The sequence below is a fragment of the Zalophus californianus genome, chromosome 9 (genome assembly GCF_009762305.2).
Source record: "Zalophus californianus isolate mZalCal1 chromosome 9, mZalCal1.pri.v2, whole genome shotgun sequence".
NCBI classification, from domain to species: domain Eukaryota; kingdom Metazoa; phylum Chordata; class Mammalia; order Carnivora; family Otariidae; genus Zalophus; species Zalophus californianus.
The window spans coordinates 53,482,111-53,506,556 of record NC_045603.1 but is presented as its reverse complement, the minus strand read 5'-3'; the positions used below and the strand labels follow the sequence as shown (position 1 = coordinate 53,506,556).

Below are 24,446 nucleotides of genomic sequence, written 5' to 3'. Positions count from 1 at the left end.
AAAGCCCTCAGTGATAAGAACGTTAGACTGCATGGAGCACTGGGTGTTACACGAAAACAATGAAGCGTGGAACACCACATCAAAAACTAATGGTGTATTGTATGGTGACTAATATAATAAAATAAAATTAAAAAAAAAGAATGTTAGAAATAAACCACAAGGGCACCTGAGTGGCTCAGTCGTTAAGCGTCTGCCTTCGGCTCAGGTTATGATCCCAGGGTCCTGGGGTCGAGCCCCGCATCGGGCTCCCTGCTCCGCGAGAAGCCTGCTTCTCCCTCTCCCACTCCCCCTGCTTGTGTTCCCTCTCTCACTGTCTCTCTCTCTCTCTGTCAAAATAAATAAGTAAAATCTTTATAAAAAAAAAGAAACCACAAATATGTATTTTAAAGTCATTAATAAAGCTTTTAGGAAAAATGTAACACAATTATATATTGATTCCAAAAAAAACAAAAGATTTTACTAAATAACCTACAACCAACAAAGTAATTGAGCTAACAGTAATTATAATTAAAAATCAAGAAGACCAGCAATTTTTACTTTTGCATAGGTATAGTTGCTAATAAAAGAAGTAAAAATGCAAATTTGAGATTTCATGCCATTCACCAACCAGTGAAGCTCATAAAATTCTTCCGTGTCTTTGGATTTTTTCTCATACCTCTTGAACTGGGATAGCCCTTAGGAAACAGGGAATTTGAGACCAAGAGGAATTGTGTGTTATACATAGTGGTGTAAATGACTGTTAAAAATGTCTACATTTCCAATTAAATATTTGAGCCCAAAGGTGTAAGTTTAATTCTAGGCCTAAAAAAATAAGCTTGCAAAGATTTCTTCATCCTTTTTTTATTTAATCAGGTTTCAAGCTCCTCTGTAATTCAGAAACTCTTTAGAAGAGGTTTCAACTAAAGTTGCCATTGTATGTGATGCAGTATTTATGAGCTTAGGTGAAGTAAATGTATTTATTTCCTATTTAAGATATTTAGCAAAGTCTTGAAATCTGCTTCCCCTAGGAACATTCCAAAGAGCTCTTTCATTTTCTCATAATGAAGAGCACAGCTGACATATAATTTTTTTCTAGGAAGTTTAAGAATTTAATCTTAAAGCTTGAGGAAAACATTTATTTTGGGGGAATTCATGTTAAAATACTTTACATATTTAGTTTTCAATATACTTTTACATCAAAGGGTCAGTAAGTTGTTTGAAAACTACTTACATAAAATACTGCTTACAGATCATTAACTACCTGATGGACAGCCCCAGGCAAGGCAGTCTGAAGTGCTTGGAGCCCACAAAAGATCAATCAGAAATGTGAAAACAAAGCCAGAAAGGGATATTGTAAGGAATACAGAAATTAGTATTCACTTTACAGAGAATTGTTGAATAATGCTTCCCTATTTTGATTAAGACAAGTTCATGTGAATACGCTTTGATTTCACATGTCTAATTATACATGACAGAATCAAGTTTATTTCTGGTAATAAAATTAAGAACTTGTGACAACTCCTCTTTTGTCCCGACCCATGTGCTCAGGCAGATAGCAAACTGTATTGTAAGAACTCGCTTCCTCTAAGACTGAGATTTCTTGAATTTGGCACAGAGTAGGTGTTCAATAAACATCTACTGAATTAAAATTAATGAACACTAAGCATATGCCAGACAGGAAGTCAACAACATTGTTCTTCACTTCCTTATCCCAGGCATGATATTACGTACTTCGGTAACAGAAAACGACTTCCAAAAAGGGAAGGGGTCAGGAGGACCTGCTCTTTAAACTAGTAAAGAAATAGACGGCTAGTATTTTAAATTCTTTTAAATCTAATTCACTGAGAATTCAGTCCTAAGACAAAATGAACAAGACCTCATTAAAACTGCAAAATTCAACACCCTATATTTATATTTTCTAAAGAAAATTCAGTGCCATTAAGGAGGGAAAGAAGCATGTCTTTTATATATTTATATAGCTTAATGTTCCATTTCAAGGCTTGTATTAACAGTTCATTTAGTCAGAGGAGATTCATATACTGGTATATTTACTAAAATAACCCAAGACAATCAACTTCAGATCATGCAGAAGTGGAAAACTAAATGGAAGTCAGAAGCATACAAACAGGATGGCTCCTTTATGAAACCAGGTTTGTTTGGGTGGTCATGCTTTCTCCTGTGAGACTGAGTCCTTCTCTGGAAAAGAGAGGGAATATAGGAAAAGGAAAGGTCATAATCTAATTCTTTTAGATAGTTTGGAAATAAGCACACCCCATAGAGAGATACGAAAGCGAAGAGGGAAAAGGATATTGAGTAAGAGACTCAGGAGGATGTCTTACTTTGGTCTGCTATAGCAAGAAGATCATGGACCAGCTGGCCTAAGCAACAGATACTTCTCACACTTCCAGAGGCAGGTCTGGTATCTGGTGAGAGCTCACTTCCCTGTTTGTAGACACCTGACTTCTCACTGTATCCTCAAGTGGCTGAGAGAAGTCCTCTGTCTCATGTCTCTTATAGTATGAGCACAATCCCATTCATCAGGGCCCTGCATTCATGACCTAATACCTCCCAAAGGCCTTCTAATACCATCTCCTAATACCACCACACTGGGGACTAGGAGCTTCAATATATGAATTTGTGGGAGGAGAGAGGGAGGACACAAGCATTCAGTGCTTAGCAGAAACTCCCTGCTACTTTAAGTCATGAAGCTTAGGTGACTGGGGAAGGTCTCAGAAGTTATTTTTCTTGCTCAAACAGTAATCAGCATAACAAAAAACTGCCAAGTATATTGAGAGCTATAAAAGAAGCCTCCTCAGAAAGGGGTGAGGCATGACTCATCCCTGGTCCTCATAGTGTCTCAGATCAGAAATAAGAAGAACGCTTTCTAGCTTCAGGTTTTAACTGCTGAGTTTCACTGCCACAATGTTATCTTCATGGAAGTGGTTCCAAACCACAGTTTGGGAAGAAAATTTATGGAGAGAATTTCTCACAGTCCAGTACAGAGAGAGAGAATATGCTAGAGATGAAAGTTTGGAGTGTTCAAGAATTTTTTGTCATCAAAAGACAACAAAGTTATGTGTGAGTGTATCATTAACTCTAATTAAACTAAATGGGGGGGTTCAGTATGTCTTGTAATATCTTCTCCCATTTTTCAAAAAATTGTATTTTAAATTTATGTAATAAAAGGGAAGCTTTACATATTTAGTCTTAAATTCTGTCATTTTTAATTATTTGATTTTATCTTTCCTTTTTAAATTTCATTTTGTGATTCTTAAGGAAAGAATCAAAGGAAATGAACATTTTACTATAGTGTAGCTTTTCTATGATACCAAAGCCCAGATTATTTCTACTTGTTGGCATAAAAAAAAAACTGTAACTATAAAAGGTACCAATCATGCCTTGAACTTTCTGTAAGAATTTGGAGTATAATATCTCTGCACTTTTAGTATATGAGCAAATTTGCATTATATTGTTTATTGACTCAGAGACAGGTGAAAAATGAATGCCTTATATACACATACATGATTTCTCTCAAAATCCTATGTAAGAAATATTGGAAATAGGATATAACTATCAATTAGAGGAGATATTGGACATGTGAGAAAATCAAAAATTGAGGACAAAAGAAGAAATAAGTGCTTTACCAAAATATATTGTTTATAAGAGGATTGAAGTCTTAAAGATACTTTTTCAAGTTACAAGAAATATAGATCATATTATCAGGACTTGCTCTTCTAGCACAGAGATAAAAAGCACACATAAGGGTAACTTTCATCTCTAAGCCTCTGCAACAGTCACTCATATGTAATTGATTTGTAATGATTGAGTACTTTTTCATATTGTGATGTAAATGAGATCCTTTTCCTCAACTGATACCCTAAAAAAAACAATTAACTTTACAAAGAGTCCAGAATAGCAAAATACATTTCTTCTCTTATTTCTGTTATCTCGTATAAACTTCATAACTACATAGAGGCATAGGCAAGGAAAGCCTGGCACACTTTACACTTTTAGAAACTGAGGCTTAGAGAGGTTTAGCAATTTGTTCAAAGTCCTATTGTTTATAAGTCATAGAGCCAGGACGGAAACTGAGGTCTTCAGGTGCCAAATCCTAGTTTTACACAATTGAAAAGGATTGATTCATTTACTAAATGGCCAGGTATTTGTTATAAGCCTGATGCTACTGTGGCATATTTAAAGTTACCTAAAAATTTTTAGGTGACCAAAGAACTAAAGTTTCACTCTTGCTTCAAAGGAAACTAATTCCCATTCTAGGAATAGTTTAATCCCTAGGAAAATCTCATTCAGAATGAAATCTTGAAGTTAAAAGACAAAAAAACCAAACTAGGGAGGAGAAACCCAGATGGGGCTTGGCTGACGCCCTGAGTTGAGGAGATGGAGTTGTGAGAAAAAAGCAGCTAGAATTCACAGAGTAGTTTAGCCGGGAGCACAAGTTGTACAGAGAGAGCACTTGAGTATTCAGCAGAGTACTGATCACCACATGCTTCTGAGGAAACTCTGAGGCAAGGGGAAGAAACACCCAATCCAACTATATGATATTCTAGAAAAGGCAAAACTGTGGAGACAGTACAAAGACTAGTGGTTGCCAGGGATTCGTAGGGAGGGAGAGATAAATAGGTGGAGCAATGAGAATTTTTAGAAACTATTCTGTATGATAGATACTATAATGGTAGGTACATGCTATTATACATGTGTTAAAACCCATAGAATGCATAACACAATGAGTGAATCCTCATGTAAACTATGGACTTGGGTGATGATGATGTGTCATTGTAGGTTCATTGACTGTGGTGGGAGAGGCTGTGCATGTGTGGGGAGAGTGGGTATATGAGAATTTTGTGCTTTCCACTCAATTTTGCTGTGAACCTAAAACTTCTTTAAAAAATAAAATCTATTAAAAAAAAAAAAAAGGATTAAAGGAAACAGTAGCCAGAGATCACACAGGACTGCGAATAGTGTCTGGTTTCAATTGCCAGACTAGAAAACATTGTAATTCTTCAAGCACTGAATAGAGTACAAGGTCTTGCCTCAGTAGTAGGGGCTGATTAGTTCTAGATTAAATACTGTTCTGGTCCTGCCTTCCTAATCTTAAAAGCAAGACCCAGAAAGAACAAAACTATTTCCAAGCAATTTAACTGTGTCCCAGAATAATATTTATGATAATTTAAAAATCCAGCTCTGAAAAGAGGTAAAATTCACAAGATTGCCATCCAGTCAAAAATTACCAGACATTCCAAGAAACAGGAAAATACAATCTATAATAAAAAAAACTAAAACTAAAACTGATCCAGAATTGACAGAAATATTAGAATAAGCAGATAAACCGTAAATCAGCTATTATTACCCTCATTCCAATATGTTCAAGAGGTTAGGGGGAAAAATTGAACACATTACATAGAGAAAAAGAAAATATAAACAAAATCTAAATTGAACTCTGAGATAGGAAAACTACAAAGTCTGAGGATGAAACAATACACTGGATAGGATTAATGGTGATTTACACATTATAGAAAAAAATATCAGTAATTATGAAGACATAGTAACTGAAGATATCCAAAATAAAACAGAGAAGAAAAGGACTAAAAAACAAACAGAAGGTCAGTGACTTGTGGGTGTAAGGTATGTGTAATTGGGGTTTCTGAAAGAAAGGAGAGTTATTGGGGTATAGAAAAAATATTATATTTATAATATTTATAAGAGCTAATGGACAAAAATCCCCCAAAGTTGATAAAAATATATATAAACTCACAGATCCAAAAAAGTTCACCAAATCCAAACACAAAAAATATGAAAGAACTTCATTTAGGAATGTTATAAATATATTATCCTTATAAACAGAAAATCTTAAAAATTGCCAGAGAAAAAATACTTGTTAGGTAGAAAGGAACAAAGACGAGAAGTAGTGGCACAAGATCTTTTCAAGGCTGAAAGATAAAGACTGTAATCCCTAATTCTATACCCAGCAAAAATAGCTTTTAAAACTGAAAGCCAAATAAAGACATCTTTAGACATAAAGCTGTTGAAATAATTCATCACCAGCAGAGCTTTACCACAAGAAATCTTAAAGGAAGTCCTTTAGACATTAGAAAAAGGCTACCCAATGGGAATATGGATCTATACAAAGGAACAAGAATCCTGGATGTGGTCTTAAGTGAAAAATATGTAAGTTTTTCTGATAATTAAATTGTCTTCAAAAGGTAGTTGACTTCTTAAACAAAAATAATAACAGTGAGGTTTGAGGTATATATAACAAATGAAGAGGTAAAAATGTATGACAGCAATACACAGAGACCAAGAAGGGGAAACAGAAGTACATTATTTTAAGATTTTAACCTGCACATAAAGCATCATATCACTGGAAGGTAGAGTGTTAAAGATGTGCACTGTATACTCTAAAGCATCCACTAAAATAACAGCAGCAACAAAAAGTTACAGTTAACAAGCCAAATAAGATACGAGGGAATCATAAAAATTAATCCAAGAGAAGTCAGAAAAAAGAAAAAGAATGAAGAACAGATAGAACAAAGAAAACAAAGAGCAAGATCAGTGATTTAAACTTAACCGTATGAATAGTAACATTAAATAAAATAGTCTAAGTGCTCTAATTGAAAGTCAGAGATGATGAGATTAGTTAAAACCACAAGACACAACTATTTTCTGCCTATAAGAAATCAACTATAAATATGGAGACACAAATAGGTCAAAATAAAAGGATGGAAAAAGATATACTGTGCAAACACTTTTTAAAAAGCCTGATGTATTAATTTCAAACAAGGCTGACTTCAGTGCAAAGAATATTAACAGGGATTAAAAAAGAATATGGACATGGATATAGAAGTCAGCTCATCAATAGGATATAACAATCAAGTTATATTATTTGGCCACATGGAACTGAATTAGAAGTCAACAGCAGAGCTATCTAGAAATTGCCCAAATATTTGGAAACAAAGTAACACACTTTTAAATAACTCATGCAGCAAGGAAGATATCAAAGGGAAAATGAAAACTGTTTTTAGCTAAAAATATAATGAACATATGTCATTATATATTCGTTCAACTCAGAAAATGTACAAAACTAAGAGTGAACCCTACAGTAAACTATGGACTTTGGGTGATTATGATGTGTCAGTTGGTGTTTAACCATGGTGGAAAAGATACCATTCAGGGGAATGTTGATAATGGGAGAGTCTATGCAAGTGTGGGGGCAGTAAGTATATGGAAATCTCTGTATCTCCCTCTCAATTTGTTGTAAACATAAAACGCTGGAATAAACTGACTTAAAAAAAAATAAAAAACCAATCTGTTCTCTGTATATATGAGTTTGGTTTTTGTTTTTGTTTTTAGATTCCACATATGAATGAGATCATATTGTTTTGTCTTTCTCTGTCTGACTTAATTAATTCACTTAGAATAATACCCTTGGGACGCCAGGGTGGCTCAGTAGGTTAAGCATCTGCCTTCGGCTCAGGTCATAATCCCAGAATCCTGGGATCAAGCCCCACATCAGGCTCCTTGCTCAGCGGGGGGCCTGCTTCTCCCTTTGCCTGTGGCTCTCCCTGCTTGTGCATTCTCTCTCTCCCTCTCTCTGTCTGTGTCAAATAAATAAAATAAGTCTTTAAAAAAAGAAGAAGAAGAAGAAGAATACCCTCAAGATCCACCTACATTGTCATAAATGCCAAGATTTCATTCCCTTTTTAAATGGCTAAATATCGCATTTTTCTATGTATATACCACATTTTACCTATTTACCCATTCATGAAAACTTAGGTTATTTCCATATCTTGGCTATTGTAAATAATTCCACAATAAATGTGGGGTGCATATATATTTTTGAGTTATTGTTTTCATTTTCTTCATGTAAATACCCAGAAGTAGAATTGCTGGATGTGATAGTTCTATTTTTTAAATTTTTTGAGGAACCTCCAGAGTGGCTATACCAATTTACATTCCCACCAAAGGTACACAAGGGTTCCCCCCTTCTCTCTACATCCTCTCCAGTATTTGTTATGTCTTATCTTTTTGATAATTGCCACTCTAACACATGTGAGGTGATATCTCATCGTGGTCTTGACGTGCATTCCCCGGATGATTAGTGATGTTGAGCATCTTTTTAGGTATCTGTTGGCCTTCTGTATGTCTTCTTTGGAAAAATGTCTATTCAGATCCTTTGCTCACTTTTTAATCAGATTGTGTGACTATAGTTAGTAATACTGCATTGCATATCTGAAAGTACTAAGAAAGTAAATCTTAAAGTTCTCATCACAAAAAAACAATTGTAACTATATAGAGATGAAAGTTGACTGGACTCTTTGTAGTGATCACTGCACAACATATAAATATCAGATCATTATGTTGTATAGCTGCAACTAATATAATGTTATATGACAATTATGTCTCAGTAAAACTTTTTTTTCAGTTAAAAAAAATCAAGTCATACAAAGCATATTTTCTGGCCACAACTGAATTAAATTAGAAGTCAATAATAGAGAGCTATTTAGAAATTGCCCAATTATTTGAAAAAAATACATTTCTAAATAACTCATGGGTCAAAGAAAACATCAAAAAAACAAATAAAACTTGTTTTTAACTGAATCTTAAAATGAAAATATAATCTATCAAAATTTATGGGATGCTGGGAAACATAACAAAAAGCACCAATATTATAAAAGAATAAGGATCTCAAATCAATGACCTCAGCTTCCATCTGAAGGAATTATAAAAAGAAAGGGAAATTAAAACCAAAGTAAGCAGAAGAGAAAAAATAATAAAGATTAGAATTAAAATTAGTGAGCCAGAAAATATAAAAACAATAGAAAATATCAACAAAACCAAGAGCTAATTCTTTAAGCAGTTCAGTAAGATTTATAAACTTCTACCCTGGGTTATCAGAAACAAATATGAGGGGGAAAATTACCCAAAACAAAATGAGAAAAGTGATATCACTATTGTTTTTATAGATATTAAAAATTAGGGGAAAAGTAAATAACTTTGTGCCAATAATTTTAACAATGTACATGAAATGGAAAAACTCCTTGAAAAATATAAACTGCCAAAGCTCACTCAAGAAAAACTGAATAACCCAAATAGCCCATATCTATCAAAGAAATTGAATTTTTAGCGAACACCCTTCCCGCAATGAGAACTCTAGGCCTAGATGATTTCACTTAATTCTACAAAATATTTAGGGAAGAAATAATACCAAAACTGCCAAACTCTTTTAGAAAAATGAAGAGGGGAGACCACTTCTCAACTCATTCTATGAGGCCCTGCCCTCATTATCCTGGTAACAAGGCCAGCAAACACATTATAAAAAAGAAAATTGTATCAGTGAGATCATATGTTGCTCGAGTGGTGGGGGGTGGGAGGGATGGGGTGGCTGGGTGATAGACACTGGGGAGGGTATGTGCTATGGTGAGCGCTGTGAATTGTGTAAGACTGTTGAATCACACACCTATACCCTCTGAAACAAATAATACATTATATGTTAAAAAAAAAAAAGATAGCTGGAGGGGAAGAATGAAGGGGGGGAAATCGGAGGAGGAGACGAGCCATGAAAGACTATGGGCTCTGAGAAACAAACTGAGGGTTCTAGAGGGGAAGGTGGTGGAGGATGGGTTAGCCTGGTGATGGGTATTAAAGAGGGCACATATTGAATGGAGCACTGGGTGTTATATGCGAACAATGAATCATGGAACACTACATCAAAATAAATTAATTAGAAAAAGAAAACTATAAAAAACTGTTCTTCATGAACATAGAAACAAGAATTCTAAACAAAAATTTAGTAAAACAAATCTAACAATATATAAAAATGATAATATAGAATGACCAAGTGGGGTTTATTTTGGGAATTCAGGGTTTAGCATTTGAAAAATCAATATAATCTGCCCTATTAATAAACTGAAAAATGATTTCAATAAATATAGAACAAGCATTTAACCTATTCATGGCAAAATCTTACAGCAAATTAGTAATAGAAGACAACTTCCTAACCTTGATAAAGGATATTTATAGAAAACCTACAACTACCATATGCAACTGTGAGAAACTAAATATTTTCTCCCTAAAATCAGTAGCGAGACAAAGATGTCCCATTTTCACCACTTCTACTGAACATTTTACTAGAAGTTCTGGATAGTTCAATCAGACAAGATAAAGAAATAAAAGGCATCCAGAATGAAAGAAATAAGTAAAACTGTATTTGCTGACAACACGATCAGCTATGTAAAAAACCCTATGGAATCTACAAAGAAGATTCTAGAACTGAGTGAGTTTAGCCAGGTTACAGAATTCAACATTAATATATAAAAATAAACTGTGTTTCTATTTATGAGCAATAAACAATTAAAAACTGAAAATGTTTTTAACAGCATTTAAAATAGCATCAAAACTATGAAATACTTTAGGGATAAAACTGAGGAAAAAAATTGCAAGACCTATACCCTGAAAATTATAAGACATTTCTGCAAGAAGATAAGATCTAAATCAATGGAGAGATAGTTCTTGTTCAAGTGTCAAAACACTTAATATTGTTAAGATGCCAGTTTTCCCCACAGTGATCATTAGACTCACTGCAATCCTAATTAATACTAAAATCCTAGCAGGAGATTTTGTAGAAATTTACAAGCAGCTTCTAAAATTACTACAGAAATGAAAAGGACCCAGAATATTCAAAATGACTTTGAAAAAGAAAAGCAAAGTTGGAGAACTAGTATTTCCTGATCTCAACATTTCTTACAGAGCTACATTAATCAAGACTGTAGAGTACTGACTGTTAAGACAAATAGGTGAGTGAAACAAAATAAAGAGTCCACAAATAGATCCCCATATATATGATCAATTGATTTTTGACAAAAATGCAAAGGCAATTGAGTGGGAAAAGACAGTCTTTTAACAAATGGTATTGGAAAATATGGCCATCCATATGCAACATGGACACTTCAATAACAAAAAAAACATATGAGTGGTGGATGTGCATGTGAAAGGATGTTCAACATCAGCAGTCATTGTGGAAATGCAAACTAAACCATGATGAAATATCATTACCCACTATTAGAACTGCTAAAACTATTGCTTTAGACCAAGTATTGGTGATAATGTGAACAAAATGGAAGACACTGATGTCTCACACATCCCCAGGATGTTAAAATACAACAACTACTTTGAAAAGTAGTTTGACAGTTTCTTAGAAGGCTCAACATACAATATGACCCAGTCATTCTACTTGGAGTATTTTCCTGAAAGAAATAAAAGCATGTGTCTGTATAAAGACTTGTAAATAAAATGTCTATAGCAGATCCACACATACAGTAATCACAAATGGCCATCAGCAGGTGAATAAATAAATCGTGGTGTAACCATGTAGTATAATACTACTGAGTAATGAAAAAGAAATGAACTATTGATACAAACAATAATATGAATGCTTCTCAAATAATTATGTTGGGAAAAAAAGAAGCCAGATTTATAATAAATTATAGAAAAATTCTAACTAATTTATAATGACAGAAAGTATATCACTGGTTCCTTGGAACCGGGAGCTAGAACAAGATGGGGAGGGGCAGAAAGGAGAGATTTTTAAAAAGAAAACAAAGAAAGAATTATAACATTATTCTAATAATCTGAGAAAGGAATTTCTTAAATGGAAAAAAAGAAAATCAAGAAATGAGATTTGAAAGTTATTATTACAAGCATGCTTTGACTTGAAAAGTCATGAGTGTTTAGTAATTTTAAGTCCAGTTATTTGTGTTCGTGATGAATAGATGAGAAAATGGTGGCTTCATTCATCTTGTCTTAACTTCAGTGAACAATTCTGTCAAACACCTTCTTGTTCCCAAATTATGGGAAGTGGCAGGGAATCTTTGTGAATCTGAAATTTACTGACCTCACAGTTTGACATAAATAAAAATGCAGAAACATATCTAACAACTAGCAAGAAATACAGGTAAAGGGGATATGCTTTATCATACCTTTTTCAATTAGCTGTTACAGAACTCTCTCAATCAGACTTCTAATTCCAGGGAGAGCAGTTATGAATTCAAAGAATTCTTGGTAAGTGTTTACTATATAGATATAAGGCCAGTTACATCAGAGGAGCTGATTCCACCGAGCACTTAACCCATTTAGTCCAGTTGGATGTAGAATGTTGAACAGAATTCACACAGAATCACACACCAGCAGCATCTCTAGTAGCCTTTAAAAGCAAAGCTAACAAATGGTTTGCCTGATCCACATTGCCAAGCGCTCTCCACTGCACAATGCCAAAGGAAAAAATTCTCACCCATCAGTTTGCCTGCCAGCCACCAGTAACAGCCATCTGTCAAGGAAGACTTTTCCTCTTTGGAAAAAAATCCAGGAAAACTCAGATGTAAGCAATTCTCTAAGGAGTTTACACACTAATGACCTAGTGAAATTAAGCCCCAAGTAGTCCCAGGACCCTGCCCATGAGTTGCAATGCAAGTGGGATGGATTTATATCTGCTGAGTCGGGAAAAGGTTTATACAAATTACAATGGCAAATTGGCCTAGACTCAGCTGGGCACAAAAGTACATTTTAAACCGCCCCCCAAAAAAGTAAAAAACATAAAGCCACAGATGGAATACTCCATGTAGACACTCTAGGACGTGGCCAGTTTTCAGTCATATGACTTCAGCCTCCTGGCTTTACAAGGACTCATTTTATTCAATCAGTGCTTCAGCACTGGGGAAAGCATGTTTCTCTGAATAGGTGATCTCATTCCACAAAATCAGGACCCCTCCATGGCCACAGGGACAGATAAAGCTTTATTGCCAATGCTGTAATTAAAGGTGCAGGCACGGGCTGACACCGATTCCCTATACCTGTCGATACAAGAGTCTGCTGCCAATTAGACTTTCTCCAGTCTGGAATTTTTGTCTTTCAACTTTTTGACTCTCAACCACAATAAGGAATATATTTTATATCATGATCCAGTACACAATACATAGAGAGGTGATTTTCCAACTACTTAACAGTGTGTTATAGGCATCAATCTATTAGAGTAAGGCATTAACTAAAGAGACCAAAACATCAGCCATACACAGGCTATTATCATACCAGTGTCGACTGGGTAAATTATCATGAAATGAAGTTTGAGCAATACTTATTCTTACTATGAGCAATGCGTTTATAGGTTGTTTCTTGTTTCCATTCTACTCTTCCTTTTCTTTGTTCAAATGCTGATCATGACCTAATAAATTGCTGTTAGGATCAACTAATGAATTGTGGCTTGCAGTTCAAAAAATACTGCTCTTGACAATGGGTTTCTTTTTTTTTTTATTGTGGTAAAATACATGTAAAATTTACTGTTTTAATGTGTACAGTTCAGTGGCATTGAGTGTGCGACCAGCACCACCATCCATCTCTGGAACTTCATCCTCCTAAACTAAAACTCTGTACCCATTAAATACTACCCTGCTCTTCCCCCTCCCCTGGCAAACACCATTCTACTTTCTGTCTTTTTGAATTTGACTACTTTAGGTACCTGTGACACATTTTTAAGGCATAATGGTTCTATGAAATAGGACAATCAGAATATATGTGCAGTGAGGATAAAGTGAAACTGGACAAGGAGTGAACAACATATAATAGAACCACCACCAAAATGCAAAGTTCTGTCATACTTACGTATTGTATAGTTAAATGTCTTATAAAAAGATATTAAAGATCAGTGATACAGAGATCTACTAGGATACATGAGATATTTAAAATGCTCTAGAGAATGCTGTTCAAGATAACTGACTCAGTGATCTTTCAGGAGAAATGCCCAACATCAACAGTGTTTATTCTCCATTTTTCCTTACAGGGCCGTGTCAAGAGTTTGAACCCAACAAGCAGCAGCATATCCTAGGACAGCCTTCAGCCAAGAAACAAAAGCAGACAGAAAACACAGCTCCCTTCATTTCAACTCCAATGGATCTCTATACAACTGGCACCAAATTTGCACATATGCTTTATTACCAAATGTGTAAGATGCACTTTTCACTTTTAAACTCATGGGACAGATAATAATATCTTGTGGACAGAGAACAGTATTATAGAGTCCATTTGTGATTCTAACAGCATGTGTTTGTTCCCCTTTTTTCTTCTTGTAACAAATTAATATTTTGTTTCTAGTTCACTGTTTCAGGAAGAAGTCACATAATAGGTGTTATCAAGCATTTAGACTCTGTCATCTTTGTCATTAAAGACATTGGTCCTACCTTGGGATGTTTTGGTATGTGTGATGAGAGGGGTTTGCATGAGAACTGAGGCAAAGGAGAGAGCCCTCCGAGGGCCCAGAACCAAGGCTCTTTTTGGGTGGGACCCCTGTCTGAAGCTCATCAGACCTCTCTGAGGCAAACAATCAAAAAATACTTTCTATCTCCAATTTAGTGGTGAAAAATTAAAAATCCAGAAGATAGAGTGATTCACCCAAGTGTTGGAATCCGAACAAATGCAGAGGTTTGGGGGTTCTAGTACAGTTCTCTTTCCCTCTGGAAAAGGATCTTTCTATTCCTTCTAGATTAGCATTGCATAAAACCAAGGAAATTACATTGCTCACAAATAAATACTACCATTTGGAATTGTAAGCAAGTAATGGATATTCTTATATAAATGAGAACTGAGAAGACAGAGAATTAATTTAAATGTTAAGAAGCAAATGTATTTGGGGCTCCTGGGTGGCTCAGTCAGTTGGGCATGTGCCTTCAGCTCCGGTCATGATCCCAAGGTGCAGGGATTGAGCCTCAACATCGGGCTCCCTGCTCAGTGGGGAATGAGTCTGCTTCTCCCTCTGCCCCTTCCTTTGCCCCTCCCCCTGCTTGTGCTCTCTCTCTCTCTCTCTCAAATAATTTTTTTTAAAAAGAAGCAAAGTGTACTTGAATTAATAAAATTAATAAATTAATTAAAAAATAATTAATAATTAATAAAATCAATCAACCATCATCATGAATAATACATTGGCTATTCTGTGTGCCAGATATAATGTTGGTCACCTGTACCTCTGATGTCTTTGTCCATCTTCACTACAACCCTAAGAAGCTGCTAATATTCTTGGCCAGGTACTCTGTATTCAAAATTAAAATTTGCTGAAGAAAGAAAGTGCATAACTGAAACCTTCTTTCAGAAGATGAATTTGACAGATTTATGCAATTTATATTTATTAGGAGGAAGCTGCAGGTGAGAACCTTTGATTCAATAACTGAAATCAGGAAAACATGAGAGGGCTTTATCTAAACATATTGAATTAGTGGTAACAGCCAATACTGGAAGAGAAATTCATCAAACACTTGGGAGCAGGGGGGGCAAATTTTCAGGAACTTGACTGGCCTGAGAAATGAGATGGGAAGACATTTGCTACAAAGGTGCAATCTCTGACATTTTAAGAGTACAGAAGGCATGAGCAATGATAAGGGTTAGGAAGGCAGAATTTCAGAAAGGCAGGAGAAGGAGCAGCAAAAGAGAAGGAATGTTTAGAGATATAGGAGAAACAGGATAATGCCAGGTAGAGAAAGAAATGGAAGACAGATTTGAGAAGGAGGCTGTTGGCACAGAATGTCAAATGCTTCAGAAAGGCTAAGGAGGACCCTATGGAAAAAGAGTTCTCTGCTGACCCACAAGAGAACACTTACAAGTTATAGGATCAGAGCTAGACTCCACATGGAGCAAAAAGATAAAAGTTAATGAGATGCCATCTATCACCCTCTTACTGTAAGACAGCAAGGGTCACTGTAATACATGTCCATTATGAAGAATGCCTCACAGGAGTCCACTGGGCTGGATATTTTCAGTGAAAGAGACCTCCTGTGTGTGTTCTATACTGCAAGCAATTATACCTTGAACCTTGAAACTTGAATCTCTTAACAGCAGTTTAGCATATGAAATCTAAAAACAAAAACAAATGAACAAAAACAACAAAAAGCCAAATCAGATATGTAAATACAGAGTACTGATGGTTGCCAAGGGGAGGGGAACATGGCTCTAGGCAAAATGGATGAAGTAAAGGAGGAGATACAGCCTTTTGGTTACAGAATGAGTAAGTCATGGGAATAAAAGGTACAGCATGGGGAATAAAGTCAATGGTATTATAATAGCATTGATGGTGACTGATGGTAGCTACACTTGTGAGCATAGCATAATGCATAAACTTAACAAAGCATTATGTTGTACACCTCAAACTAATGTGACTTTGTGTGTCAACTACCCTCAAAAAATTTTTTGAAACTTCTTTTTCACAAGTCCAGTGATAGTAATAAAAAAGTTAACCAAAAAATAGATAGCATGAATAAAATAGTACTCTTCTTCCTATGGAATATAGATATGACCAACAGTTTTATCTATGGATTAAGTAATGATAAGTAAGACAAACAAACTGATAAGAATAAAAGACATATTAAAAGGCTGGCAAGACTCACTATTGAGTATGCCTACTATTTCATCTCTAAGGCCCAAATTTCTATTAGTTCAGAAGCTCTGACTGGAGAGAAGCTACCTTGGAGTTGTAAGTCTATCATGCAATAGAATTGGAAGTATAAAAGAGAAATCATCAGTGGAAAACTAATAAAATTCATTGTCTAATAACACAAAACAATGTCTGATTTCATATAGGGTGGACTGCATTCAGATTCTGCAACCAACTTTGTGCCCAGCTTTAAGCAATGATGGTCCTTTCCATCTATATGTACTAAATAAGAATTTTCTATTATTAAAAGCGACAAACTCTGTCAGTTATTATACATCTTATGGATAACAAAATTAGTCTAAATTCCCTTATGCGTGTTATATCAATCACCTCTATAGTGGCATAAATACTTGAATAGAACATAAAAAGAATTGTTTTTTTTCCTAAGATTTTACTCAACTTTTTAATGCATAACTATCATTCATTGACTTATTCAAATTAATATGTTTATTAATTTTTAAGATATGAAGCATAACTTCTTCCTTTATGGCTAGCTAAATGAGTTCTCAAGAGATTTGCTATTAGAAATCACAGATAGAACAAAGGGCACATACTCGAGAATAATGAGAAAAACAATAGCTAAGATTTATCACTCCCTAAATGCCAACTGTAATATTATGCATCCTATATATATTAACTCTTTCAATACTTATAATAAGCCTACAAGAAAAGTATTATTATTAAATACACTCTTATTCACTCAGTAAACTTGAGGAAGAAAGATAGTACTGAACTCAGTGCATTTGTTCAAAGTTTCCTACTCAAAAGACTCAACATCTTCAAGTGACAATGTGAAGACTTCTGAGACCTGGAGTACCATTCCACAGTTTTCCATCCAAGTCAAGACTAGAATATAATAGCCTTGCATACTTCAAATTTAAAAACGTGTAACTCATATTTCTCTTTCATGAGCCTTCAGTAATTTAACAACAGACACAAATGTTCCATTCACTATTAATGTTGCTAACATATAAGATACTATGTCCATCTTCAAAAACATTTGTCACTAATTCCAAACATTTACAAGCATATCTGTCAAGAATTTGCTATAAACAAAGCCATATGGTTTATGCTGCCCCCTTCTCACCACATCAAATTCAGAGAGACTCGAATTAGCTCAGCAGGCACACTCTCCTTGGTCCTCTCTAAGAGAGAGAGAGAGACAAGAACAGTACTTCAACTACTTCCTGCTTTTTTAAATTACTGAAGTAGAGTTGACATATGTTATATTAATTTCAGGTGTGCAATACAGTGATTTGACAATTCTATACATTCTGCAATGTTCACCATGACAAGTGTAGTTACCATCTTTCACAATACAAAGTTATAGCAATATAATTAACTGTATACCCTATACTCTGCTTTTTGTCCCCTTTTTCATTATTTTGTAACTGGAAGTTTGTACTTCTAAATCCCCTTCACCTGTTTTACACATCCCCCTACCCCTCCCCACCCCCAGCAACCACCAGTTTGTTCTCTGTATTTATGTCTTTTTCTGTTTTTTTATTTGTTCATTTGTTTTGTTTTTCTAGATTCCACATATAAGTGAAATCATACGGTATCTTTCTCTTTCTGACTTATTTCACTTAGCCTAATACCCTCTAGGTTCACCCATGTTGTCATGAATGGCAAGATTTCATTCTTTTTTATGGCTGAGTAATATTTGGGTGTGCGCGCGCACGTGTGTGTGTGTGTGTGTGTGTGTGTAGCTCACATTTTCCCTATCCATTTGTCTATTGATGGATGCTTAGGTTGCTTTCATATCTTCAGTTTTGTAAATTAGGCGGCTGTAAATATAGGGGTGCATTTATCTTTTTGAATTAGTATTTTTGTTTCTTTGGGTGAATACTGGAGAGTATGATTTTTTTTATTTTTCATTTTTGAGGAATCTCCATACTGTTTTCCAAAGTGGCTGCACCAATTTACATTCCCACAAACAGTGCATGAGGGTTCTCTTTTCTTCACATCCTTGCCAACACTTGTCATTTCTCGGCTTCTTGATACTACCCATTCTGACTGATGTGAGGTGATATTTTATTGTGGTTTTGATTTGTATTTCCCCGATGGTAAGTGCTGATGAGCATATTTTCATGTATCTGTTGGCCATCTGTATGTCTTCTTTGGAAAAATGTCTAGTCAAGTCCTTTGCCCATTTTTTTTTAATTAACTTTTTTGATGTAGCATTCCATGATTCATTGTTCGCGTATAACACCTAGTGCTCCATGCAATACGTGCCCTCCTTAATACCCATCACCGGGCTAACCCATTACCCCATGCCCCTACCCATTTTCTAATCAAACTATTTGATTGTTTGTTTGTTTTTGGCATTGAGTTGTAGTTCTTTATATATTTTGGATATTAACCCCTTGTTGGATAAATCACTTGCAAATCTCTTCACCCATTCGGTAAGTTGCTTTTTCATTTTATAGATGGTTTCCTTCACTGTGCAAAGCTTTTTAGTTTAATGTAGTACCATTAGTTTGTGTTTTTGTTTCCCTTGCCTGATGAGACATATCCAGAAAAATGTTGCTAAGGCTGATGTCCTATATTTTATTTTAGGAGTTTTATGGTTTGGGGGCTCACATTTAGGTCTTTAATCAAATTTGAGTTTATTTTTGTGTAATAGTGAAAGAAAGTGGTCCAGTTTCATTCTTTTGCTTGTAGTTTTTCAGTTTTCCAAACACTATTTATTGAAGAGAATGTCTTCCCCATGGTATATTTTTGCTTCCTTTATTGTAGACTAATAACCATTATAAGCATGGATTTCTGGGCTCTCTATTTGATTTCATTGATCTGTGTGTTTATTTTTGTGCCAATACTACACTGTTTTGATTACTATAGCTTTGTATTATTGCTTGAAATATGGTTCTTGATACCGCCAGCTTTGTTCTTCCTCAAGACTCCTTTGGCTATTCAGGGTCTTTCATAGTCCCGAATGGATTTTAAGATTATTTACTCTAGTTCTGTGAAAAAAATACTGGTATTTTGATAAAGATTGCATTGAATTTGTAGATTGCTTTGGGAAGTATGAACATTTTAACAATATTAGTTCTTTTAATCCATGAGCATAACAGATCTTTACATTTGTTTGTGTTTTCTTCAATTTCTTTCATCAATGTCTTACAGTTTCAGACTACAGGTCTCTCACCTCCTCTGTTAAATTTATTCCTAGTTGTAATTGTAAATAGGATCATTTTCTTAATTTCTCTTTCTGCTACTTCATTATTAGTGTGCAGAAAATGGATTTCTATATATTAGTTTTATATTCTGCAACTTTACTGAATTCATTTATTATTTCTTGAGTTTTTGGTGGTGTTTGTAGAGTTTTCTATGTATATTACCATGCCATCTGCAGATAGTTCCTACTTAAAACTTGTGCTAATACCACCCAGGAAATAGATTAGGTCAAGTTTGGAGCAGAGAATCAAGTGAGAGATTGCATTTTATATTACAATGATTCTGAGTGCCATTTATAGAATATATGTGGGACAAGATTTTTAGCCAAGTTAAGTTCCTATGAAACAAGCTTCTACAATAAGTGCTCCATAAAATCATTATTCCTGGAACTCTTTTAAAAATTAATAAACTCTAGGTGGAGCAAGATGGCGGAGGAGTAGGAGACCTGGATTTCGTTTGGTCTCAGGAATTCAGCTGGATAGGGATCAAACCATTCTGAAAACCTATGAACTCAATAGGAGATCAAAGAAGAGAGTAGCAACAACTCTCTTAACAGAGAAGCGACCACTTACTGGAGGGTAGGACGTGTGGAGAAGTGAATCCGGGGTGATATTCGGGAGGATAGACGCTGGGGGAGGGGGCCTCCCTCGGCCGCTTTTGGCAAGTGATAGAGCAGCGGAGCACAAAATCGTAACTTTTAGAAGCCAGCTCCGCTGAGGGACGTCGCTCCAGTAGCTAAGCGGGGGGTGGAACCCTCACGGGACAGTGTGGTCTCAGGACCCTTGGGGTCACAGAAAGACCAGGAGTGCCTAAGTGCGGCAGAGCTCCCAGGTATCGGAGTGGGGAAGCCGGCTGCAGAGACGGAGCCAAGGCGCGGGCTCTCAGCTCGGGGTGGCCATAAACTGTGATCCGCGGCCCAGTCGGGCCACTGCTCCTCCAGCAGGGACCCAACAAGCGGCAGAGCCAGAGAGACTCCCCTTCTTCCCCCGGGGAGGAGCGGCGCAGGAGCGCACCGCAGGGATCTGCTGGGTTTGGAGACTCCACACAGGGTCGGGTGCAAGAGATAGAAATGCTCGGTCACAGGCCAGGTGAACACGGAATGTGGCCGGAGACCGGGGAGACGGGAGTGACGGACTGCTTTTCTCTGCGGGCGCACTGAGGAGCAGGGCCCTGAGTTCTTGCCTCCTCCGGGCAGAGATTGGGAGGCCACCATTTTCACCCTGGGCCTCCAAAGCTGTACTGAGAGCTTGCAAGGAACAAAAGCTCCTGACAGCAAACCTGAGCAGCTTGCTTAGCCGGGACCGACAAGGGCAGGGCAATTCCACCTCCGCCAAAGACATTTGGGAACCACGGCAACAGGCCCCTCCCCCAGAAGATCAGCACGAACAGCCAGCCAAGACCAAGTTTACGGATCAAGAAGAACAGGAGAACTCCAGCACTAGGGGAATACTGCACATAGAATTCATGGCTTTTTTACCATGATTCATTAGTCTTTCAAAGTTAATTTTTTTTTTAATTTTTTTATTGTTATGTTAATCACCATATATTACATCATTAGTTTTTGGTGCAGTGTTCCATGATTCATTGTTTGTTCATAACACCCAGTGCTCCATGCAGAACGTGCCCTCCTCAATACCCATCACCAGGCTAACCCATCCCCCTACCCCCTCCCCTCTAGAACCCTCAGTTTGTTTTTCAGAGTCCATCATCTCTCATGGTTCGTCTCCCCCTCTGACATACTCCCCTTTTCTTCCTCTCCTGTTATCTTCTTCTTTTTCTTTTTTCTTAAAATATGTTGCATTATTTGTTTCAGAAGTACAGATCTGTGATTCAACAGTCTTGCACAATTCACAGCGCTCACCATAGCACATACCCTCCCCAATATCTATCACCCAGCCACCCCATCCCTCCCACCCCCAACCACTCCAGTAACACTCAGTTTCTTTCCTGAGATTAAGAATTCCTCATATCAGTGAGGTCATGTGATACATGTCTTTCTCTGATTGACTTATTTCACTCAGCATAACACCCTCCAGTTCCATCCACGTCGTTGCAAATGGCAAGATCTCATTCCTTTTGATGGCTGCATAATATTCCATTGTGTATATATACCACATCTTCTTTATCCATTCATCTGTCGATGGGCATCTTGGCTCTTTCCACAAAGTTAATTTTTTTAACTGTTTTTTTAATTTTTCTTTTTCCCTTTTTCAACCAACATCTTATCAATCCCTTTTTTAAAAAAACATTTATTTTTCATTTTTAGAGTCATATTTTATCCCTTCATAGTAATTACCCTTATTTTTGGCATATATATATATATATATAAGTTGTTCTCTCTTTAAAATTTTGAGATACAATTTCTTCTAACAGATCAAAATATACCCTAAATCAATACTGTATGGCTTTGCTCTAGTCTCCTGCCTGATCACATTCTCTCCCTTTTTTTTTCTTTTCTTTTTTTTTTAAATCTTTCTTTTTTTCAAACAACTTCTTATCAATTCCTTTTATAAAAACTTTTATAATTTTCATCATTACAGTCATCTTCCATCCCTTCATTGTATCAACCCTTATTTTGTACATATATAAGTCTTTCTTCCTTTAAAATTTTAGGAGACACTTTCTTCTAACAGACCAAAATACGCCCAAAATCTAGTGTGTGGCACTGATCTATGCACTAGCCTGATCATATTTGATCATATTCTGTTTTTTTTGTTGTTTTGTTCTGTTTTTGTTTGTTTTTATCTTTTTGTCTTTGTTTTTTTTTTCTCTCTCTTTCTTTTTTCTTTCTTTCCCTTTCTTTTCCCCTGCTTTCAGGTCTTTTCTGATTTGTATAGAGTATATTTCCTGGGGACGTTTTTAACCTGTTAGCATTTTGTTCTCTCATTCATCTATTCTCCTCTGGACAAAATGACAAGATGAAAAAAATCACCTCAGCAAAAAGAACAAGAGATACTACCATCAGCCAGGGACCTACTCAATATGGACATTAGTATGATGTCAGACCTAGAGTTCAGAATCATGACTTTAAAGATACTAGCTGGGCTTGAAAAAAGTGTGGAAGTTATTAGGGAAACGCTTTCTGGAGAAATAAAAGAACTAAAATCTAACCAAGTTGAAATCAAAAAGGCTATTAATGAGGTGCAATCAAAAATGGGGGCACTAACTGCTAGGATAAATGAGGCAGAAGAGAGAATCAGCGATATAGAAGACCAAATGATGGAAAATAAAGAGGCTGAGAAAAAGAGAGATAAACAATTACAGGATCAGAGGGCAGAATTTGAGAGATAAGCGATATGATAAGACGAAACAACATTAGAATAATTGGGATCCCAGAAGAAGAAGAAAGAGAGAGAGGGGCAGAAGGTATATTGAAACAAATTATAGCAGAAAACTTCCCTAATATGAGGGAGGAAACAGGCATCAAAATCCAGGAGGCACAGAGAACCCCTCTCAAAATCAATAAAAATAGGTCAACACCCCGACATCTAAGAGTAAAACTTACGAGTCTCAGAGACAAAGAGAAAATCCTGAAAGCAGCTCCGGAGAAGAGATATGTTATCTACAATGGTAGAAATATTACATTGGCAACAGACCTATCCACAGAGACCTGGCAGGCCAGAAAGGACTGGCATGAGATCTTCAGAGCACTAAACGAGAAAAATATGCAGCCAAGAATACTATATCCAGCTAGGCTGTCATTGAAAATAGAAGGAGAGATAAAAAGCTTCCAGGACAAACAAAAACTAAAGGAATTTGCAAACACGAAACCAGCCCTACAAGAAATATTGAAAGGGCTCCTCTAAGCAAAGAGGAGCTTAAAAGCAGCATAGATCAGAAAGGAACACAGACAAGAAACAGTAACAGTCACCTTACAGGCAATACAATGGCACTAAATTCATACTTTTCAATAGTTACCCTGAATATAAATGGGCTAAAAGCCCCAATCAAAAGACAAAGGCTATCAGATTGGATTAAAAAACAAGACCCATCAATATGCTGTCTGCAAGAGACTCATTTTAGACCCAAAGACACCCCCAGATTGAAAGTGAGGGGGTGGAAAACCATTTACCACGCTAATGGACACCAAAAGAAAGCTGGAGTGGCAATCCTTATATCAGACCAATTAGATTTTAAACCAAAGACTGTAATAAGAGATGAGGAAGGACACTATATCCTACTTAAAGGGTCTGTCCAACAAGAAGATCTAACAATTGTAAATATCATGCCCCTAAATGGAAGCAGCCAAATATATAAGGCAATTAATAACAAAAGCAAAGAAACACATTGACAACAATACAATAATAGTGGGAGACTTTAACACCCCCCTCAATGAAATGGACAGATCATCTAAGCAAAAGATCAACAAGGAAATAAAGACATTAAATGAAACACTGGACCAAATGGACTTTACAGACTTATTCAGAACATTGCATCCCAAAGCAACGGAATACACATTCTTCTCTAGTGCCCATGGAACATTCTCCAGAATTGATCACATCCTAGGTCACAAATCAGGTAGGTATCAACCAGTACCAAAAGATTGCGATTATTCCCTGCATACTTTCAGACCACAATGCTTTGAAACTGGAACTCAATCACAAGAGGAAAGTCGGAAAGAACTCAAATACACGGAGGCTAAAGAGCATCCTACTAAAGAATGAATGGGTCAACCAGGAAATTAAAGAATTAAAAAAAATCATGGAAACCAATGAAAATGAAAACACAACTGTTCAAAATCTTTGGGATACAGCAAAGGCAGTCCTAAGAGGAAAGATTATAGCAATACAAGCCTTTCTCAAGAAACAAG

General features: G+C 36.1%; 1 protein-coding gene across 9 annotated transcripts in view; it reads right to left on the bottom strand.

The window, feature by feature from the left end:
* The window catches only part of TAFA2 (TAFA chemokine like family member 2), a 461,688-nt gene that overhangs the window by 62,371 nt on the left and 374,871 nt on the right, over positions 1–24,446 (bottom strand). The window lies entirely within an intron of this gene.